This window comes from Elephantulus edwardii, unplaced genomic scaffold, assembly GCF_000299155.1.
Source record: "Elephantulus edwardii isolate Elephantulus edwardi_28Jun2011 unplaced genomic scaffold, EleEdw1.0 scaffold00015, whole genome shotgun sequence".
NCBI classification, from domain to species: Eukaryota; Metazoa; Chordata; class Mammalia; order Macroscelidea; family Macroscelididae; genus Elephantulus; species Elephantulus edwardii.
In genome coordinates, this window is record NW_006399765.1 from 15,000,015 (window position 1) to 15,006,657 (window position 6,643).

Below are 6,643 nucleotides of genomic sequence, written 5' to 3' on the forward strand. Positions count from 1 at the left end.
GGGTGGATTGATTGAGTGACTGGGATAATCGGGATGGGAGTGTCAGAGACAGTGCGATTGGCACAGGACAGAGCGGAGTTTAGGGCTGTTGTGCATAGGGTCGCTATGAGTCACAAGCGACTCGACAGCACATAACAGCAACAACTTTACCAGACATGAGATCCTTCACCCCATGGGACTGGCCCCTCCATAACACCATGGCCAAAGTACTTGGAGCTAAGTCTCACCGTCCCTACTTCTAAGGATTATTCTGACTATACTTCTTCCAAGAATGACTTATGTTGTTTCTTCTGGGATCTACTCAATATTCTTCATCACCATTATAATTCATATGCATCAGTTCTGAAGGCTTGTATCTCGTTTTCACTTGCATATGAGGTGATTGAAAATACTATAGTTTGGATCAGATAGACATTCATCCTCAAAGTGGCATTTTGTTTTTTAACTCTTTTCTGTTTCACTGTATTTTAAAGAATCTTTATTTTTTCAAATGATTCTTTCATTTTTTTATGATTCAAGTGAAGATTTACAAATTAAATGAAAATTTCTTTCATCCCTTAGTAGTTTGTCCAATAACATTGATTGCAATTCCCTCAATGTAATAAAACTTTTCTCACTTCATCCTTATAATTCTGAGTTCCATGAATCCTTCCATACTTCCTCATGTCTTCCCTGTCTTTAGTGATATTGTACAGATCATCTCCGTATGGGATACTCCTTTCCCTTCACGTATTTTATATATAACCTGAATCATATTGAAGAATTTTCCTTCTAATCCATTCTTGTTTACAGTTTTTGTGAAGAGCTGGTGTTAGATTTTAAAGACAATTTTTCATATGATTGTTTTTCTTTGCTCTATTGATGTGGTGTATTATGCTGATGGATTTTGATAAATGTTGCATTATCCCCACATTCTGGGATTAAATTCAACGTGGTCATGGTATATTGTTCTCTTAATATGCTGCTGGATTCATTCTGTTTGTGAGCATTTTGTCATAGATTTTTGTATCTATATTCATAAGAGATATTGGCTTCACTTTTGTTTTTGTATGGTATCTTTGTCTGGTTTGGGCATCAGAATTATATTTTCTTCATCGAATGATTTAAGAAGTGTTGATGTATTTATTTACATAATATTTGCTGTACAGAGGTAACTCATGGTTGCTGTGATGCTAAACATTGTGACACTGATGTGTCAAATGTGATAATGGGTACCCATGGTGGACAGTGTTTGGTGGAGTTCCCTTATTAAAACAGGCTTGGAAGCAGGAGTGGTATCCACTTCTGAAATAGCTTACTCTGGAAGCTCTATGAACTTGGAGAAATGATGAAAGTTATACAAGTGTTCAGGTCTTTCATTCATAAGGTTGCTATAAGTTGTCTACAACTTGAAAGCACGTAACAACAGCTCTTCTCTAGTGAAATATCTCTACACCCTTTGCCCAGTTTTTAATTGCATTGTTTGGTTTTCACTATTGATTTTAAAAAACTCTTTATATATTCTAGTTCTGAGTACACTTTGAGTCTTCTCCTGATAGATTAAGAGAGGGACACAATTCTGGAGACTTGCCTTAATGATTATGAGTATTAGTAGATAATGGAGGGCAGATACCAAAAGGATGGCTTTGGTTTGAGAATTATTCATCTAAAATTATTTTTCCTGTCATTGATTTGATAGTGGAGTCTGCTATCCAGTAGCGACTCTTATAAGACATGAAAACAAAACCATGTTATACATTTATGTTTTTGCTATTATGTGCTTTCAAGGCAGAACTGACTCCTAGTTCACCCTCGACTGGGATCAGAGGCAGTAAATCACACGGGAGATGATTGCTCACTGCTTATTGTTCTCCTTCGGAGCAGCTGATAGATTCAAACCACATACCTTTGACTCGGCAGCACAGCTCTTTAGCCACTAAGCCACTAGAGCTCCCTTATCTATTTATAAGAACATTGATTCCTTTTTAACCCTTTATAGCCAGGAGATATGTGTCTGTCTCATATAGGGACAGATTTGAATTACTGAAAATCAAGTTAATGAGAAAAGTGTCTAGAACATATTCTATTTCGTCCTCCACTCAGAATTGTCATTTTATCTATGAACTCTCGGTTAATCCTGACTTTCACTTTGTTTGCTGTTGTTGTTGTTGTTGCTGTTGCTATGTGCCATCAAGTCATTAAGTTGCTTGTGACTCATCACGACCCTATGTACAACAGCTCTGAAACCTGCTCTGTCCTGTGCCAACTTTACTCTCCCTCTCTTTCTCTGTCCCTCCACTCTTCCAAGCATGATATCCCTTTCCAAGGACTGATTCTTTTTTGCAAGATGCCCAAAGGATGTCAGACAAAGCCTCAGAATCCTTGCCTCCAAAGAGCAGCCTGATTTCACACACTCTAGGACAAACCTGTTTGTTCTCCTGGCAGTCCATGGTATATTCAACACTCTTCTCTGGCACCACAACTCAACGACATCAATTCTTTTCCTATCATCCTTAGTCATTGTCCAGCTCTCTGGCACATAGCAAGCAATTGTGATGACTATGGCCTGAATCAGGCATATCTTAGTCTCCAGGCGTCATTGCTCTTCAGTACTCCGGAGAGATCCCTGACAACCGACTTTCCCAATGCAATTCATCTCTTGATTTCCTGGCTGCTTGTACCAAGGTGTTGATTGTGGAGCCAAGCAAACTAAAGCTGTTAATAATCTCAATCTCTTCCCTATCATAATACTTTCACTTTAAGTGTTGAAATTGTATGAGCATGGATAACTAGGGGTCAATAGTAATTGTATATATCCAATAACAAGTACCTATATTCAGAGGAAAGCTCTGTAGATATCGAAAACAATTGGATATTGCCTAGCCAACTTTTTCTATGAGATTTCTCTTCAGGTGTTAAAGAGCATATTAATGGTCACAGTAGAATAACTAGGCTCAGTGATTATGCTTCACAGTCAAGTACTGGCTTCCAAAGATGAGAGTGGCCAATTCCTTCAAGCATGATGAGAGTACAGTAGTTAGATAAGCATTGGGGACTTCTTTATCATGAAGAGCTAACAGAACAAACAGGTTCATCCTGGAGAGGGTGAAACCAGTTTGCACCTTCAAGGCAAGGATTTTGAAGCTCTCTGTTTGACATACTTTGGGCAAGGAAGGACTAGTCTTTGGAGAGGAACATCATGCTTGGATGGGTGGAGGGACAGTGGAGGAGAGGAAGACCTTGGATGGGATGACTTGACTCAGTGACTTGGATTATGGGGGTAAGTGTGTCAGAAGACAATGAAATTTGGTTCAGGATACAGCAGTGCAGAGTTGTTATACATGGAGTCACTGTGAGGTGGAGTCAACTTGATGGCACATTACAACAACAAACAACAATAACAACAATCAAGGTCCTGGGGGCAGGAAATATCTCTTGAATGTTCTTCCTCCATTATCTCCTTTCTAAAATTCACTTGTTTTCAAGACCTAGTTTATGAGTCATATTCCCTGATGAAGTGTTACTACCATGTGGAATTAACTACTTTGTCCTTTGCCTTCCCTAATTTGATTTTCCAGTATTCTTCCTATGTGCGCTTTTTCACTTTTGTCCCTAAGTCACCTTCTATAATGTTAGACAACTCCAGGGCAGAAGTGGGGTCTGCCTGTATCTCCAACACAGCGGTGGCTACATGGTTATTGACTAGCCCAGCTTCTTAGCCTTGATATTATTTGCTTTGATTGAGGTTTGAACTCTTTGACATAGAAGTTCCTGGAAATATTCATTGCAGTTCAACACTCCTTTCCAATCAGTCTTCCTGCTGCTGTGACTGTGTCCCACGATGCACCCTATGTCTTTTTTCCTTGTATCAGATCCTCTGCACATAGCTTTAATTATATTTCCCAGGCCAATTTCTTGGAGTAGAATTATTACTGATTCCAAAAAAATGAAAAATCTATGATGAGTTTTACAAATTTTGAAATGAATTGTCAAAATGCCCTCTAGGAAAAATTAGTCACTTCTTGCATTTCTTTGAGTATTTGCTATCACTTAATATTATCATTAAAATACTCTTTCCAACTTGGTAGGCAAAGGCTATTGCTCTTTGTGTTTCTTTACTACATCTATATATGGGCTTTAATCCAGCACTTATTTTTATGCCCTAAATAACCATTTACAACTCTTTCTCAGAGGACCAACAAGACATATAGGAAAATGCCTCCCCCTTCCCCCAAGTTTTTCATAGATATCTTAGCATTTGGGGGGACAGGTATGGAGAGAGCTTTCACATCAGATCCAGCCCATGTATTCAGCTCGGTAGCAATCCTTCCACTAATGCTGAGATGTCAGACAGGGTTGCAGGGGTCTCTTCCCACCAGCGTTCAGGATTTTCTGGACACAGGCCCTGGGCGTTCTTCATGTTCCAATGCCATTGTGCTCTGAGACTTCTTGGGCTGAGCCCTCTTGTCGCGTTTGGTGTTGGGGGGGGGGGCATTAGAAAGGACCTCCGCAGGTGGCAAGCAGCGAAGTAACTAGGAAAACAAGTGAGATCAATATCTAATCCTGTGCAGCCAGTCAACCTTCTCAGAGCCTCATCTGTATTGATTTCTGAGGGCAGCACTTCCCTTTCTTGGCTAATCAGTCCCTTTGCTCAGCAGGTGAACAAGTGAGCAGTACTTATTCTTGCTTTTGTAGGAACAAGGGTGGCTGCTTAACGCTGGCTTTCTGAAAGGGAGGGAGGAAGGGAGGAAAGGAAGCCCAGAATGACCTCCTGTGGACTAAATCCTCTGGGCAGTGGCCAGGGTGACCTGGGAATCTGTCTGCTCTCCTCTCTGTTATAGATCGAAGACTCACAAGGACAGGGGGACAGAGAGAGGTAACTTAGGAGCATCATGATGGAGAAAAAGGTCAATAAGTTCAATTGAAGAGAATAAATTTTATTAAATGCTCACTATAACTTCCAGTGAGATGCCCGTTATTATCTGCATTTTACAGATGAATGGATTTACTGACCCAGGTTTATACAGCTGGTGGTATGAGAATTTAAACCCACATCTAGAAAGCCTAGTGTTGCTAGACCACACTGTCTTGTACACACTCAGAGTCTCAAATCTAACATCTTGTGATTAAACACATATCCACATGAATCTGGGGCAGTGACGGGAAATTAGAGATATAAATATAACTTTGGGAAAAGGGGCATGTCATCAAATATTTGAAGGTCTCTTATAGAAATGAGAGGTTAAAATTTTTCTTTTCTGTTCCAAAAGGCAAAAGTAGGATGAGAGAATTGAAGATGGAAAAGGTAGATAATGTCAGTTGCAGTTGATGCCCAAAGAAGCAGCTATCAACAAATTAAACACTTTATTACTTTGGGCACATATGTTGCAAAAGATCTCTATGACGTGTTAAAAAGCAAAGATGCTGTCTTGAGGATTAGGGTCCAGCCATGTTCTTTTCAATCATCTCATGCTTGTGAAAGCTGAACGGTGAATTAGGAAGTCCAAAGATGATTTTGAGGCATTTGAATTACAATGTTGGCAAGGAATGGTGGCTTAATGGGTAAGGAGTTGCAGTGCCAACCCAAAGGATAGCAGTTCAAATTCACTAGTTGCTTTGTGAGAGAAAGGATGACAGTCTCCTTCTGTGCAATTGATAGCTCCTGAAATCCTGTTGGAGGGTCAGCTATGAGTTAGTTCTGACTTGACAGCACATACCAACAACAAGAACAACCAGAAGAACAAACAAGTCTGTCTTGGAAGAAGTATGCTGGGATGTCTTCGAGGAGAAGATGGTGGGATTTTTGTCTCGCATACTCTGGACATATTTTCAGGAGAGAGTTACTCTCTAGAGTAACCCATGCTTGGAAAGGTATAGGGTCAGCGAAAGAGAGGAAGAAGAGCTTCAGAAAGATGGAGAAATAGTGGCTGTAATAATGGTCTCGGACAGAGCAGTGACTATTGTTACAGGGCAGGGCAGGGCAGGGCAGTGTTTTGTTCTTTTGAACAAAGTAGCTGTGAATTGGGACCAAATTAATAGTGCCTGGCAGCCATAGATTTTAAACAAATAACAGCAAGAGAGCCTCTCCAACACAGAGATGCTGTGGTGCACTGATTACTTTTTGCAGCTCTTCTTCTGACCGTGGTCTGGCCATGGCCTTCATACTCCCAGCTTATGACACGCTTGTCATCACTGTGTGCCGTTGAGTTGGAAATGACACATAACTGTCTCTCTGGTGGGTTTTTAGAGGCACTAAATCACCCAAGAGGAGATTGCCCATCTTTTGCCCATGGAGCATCTGGTGGATTCGAACCACGTGCCTCTGGGATTTCAGCATGGTTTCTTGTCACTAGAGCTCCATAACTGGGTAGGAAGTGCAAATGTGAGGTGGTTGTGATCTGCTAAGGGGATCGGATATCTTGATAGTGGTGAAATAAGGTTTATGCCACCCTTGTGGGACGGGGCAATGAAAAGAGGGGATATAAGCTAACATGGGGGTTGAGGAACTTTGTCTTTTGTTCCTGTGGGCCTGCTGTTCTCTTGTTCCTGCTTATTCTTCAAGACTCAGTGTACATGCCATCTATCAGTCAGTCCCTCCCTCTCTCTCTCCTTCCTCCCTTCCTTCCTTCCTTCCTTCCTTCCTTCCTTCCTTCCTTCCTTCCTT